General features: G+C 44.8%; 1 non-coding gene across 1 annotated transcript; it reads left to right on the top strand.

Moving 5' to 3' along the window:
• The first annotated feature begins 323 nt into the window (after nucleotides 1–323).
• Trnas-cga (transfer RNA serine (anticodon CGA)) lies at nucleotides 324–398 on the top strand. The gene has a single exon. It is a non-coding gene; the product is annotated as a tRNA-Ser (tRNA).
• The last annotated feature ends 399 nt before the right edge of the window (nucleotides 399–797 follow it).

Below are 797 nucleotides of genomic sequence, written 5' to 3'. Positions count from 1 at the left end.
GCGGTTTTCTCCCACATTCCACAGCACTATGAACTGAACGCTTGTTTCAATGCAATGCAATACAATGCAAACATTACATTGAAACAAGCGTTCAGTAAGGAGGCTGTTTACGTGTTTGTATGTTGGCAGCGCACTGCATTAAGCGCTGGGCGCTCTCTGTAAGAGTCTCTGTTGTTGGTCACACTCAGCGGTTGGAAGTTAACAGTCAGCGGTGATGGAAGTTGGAGGTGAACAGCCAGCAGTGATCGCGGGAGAGCTTCTGTAAAGTTTGGAAAGTAGGAGACGAGGTACTGGCAGAAGCTGTGAGAATGGGGCGTGAGTCGTGCTTGGATAGCTCAGTCGGTAGAGCCCTTGCCCGCGAAAGGCAAAGGTCCCGAGTTCGAGTCTCGGTCCGGCAAACAGTTTTTATCTGCCAGGAAGTTTCAAGAAGTTTATAGTTAGCAGTGATGGAGGTTAGAGGTCTGAAGTATTAGCGCGAGCCCACGGTCAGAATGTATAACTGAGATTTATTACTGATGATTATATAATTTTTGAAGTGGTTGTCACATTCTTAACGTAAATACATTGTTTGCTCTGCAAGAAAATCTTTTCTTTAGTAGCTAGAGCCTTCAGGAGTTTGAATCTTTTATTTAGCTGGCAGTATTGGTGCTTGCGGCATTGCTGTAGTTCGGGTAATGAAGATTTTTGTGAGGTAAGTGACTTATGAAATGTAAAGGATATTGTCAGGATTTATTCTAATTCAGGGCAATTCTTCACAGTCCGCCTTTAGCCGCGGAGCAGCTCGGACTTGTTTACGT

The sequence above is a fragment of the Schistocerca gregaria genome, chromosome 4, assembly GCF_023897955.1.
Source record: "Schistocerca gregaria isolate iqSchGreg1 chromosome 4, iqSchGreg1.2, whole genome shotgun sequence".
Taxonomy (NCBI): Eukaryota; Metazoa; Arthropoda; class Insecta; order Orthoptera; family Acrididae; genus Schistocerca; species Schistocerca gregaria.
This window is presented reverse-complemented; position numbering and strand designations above follow the sequence as displayed.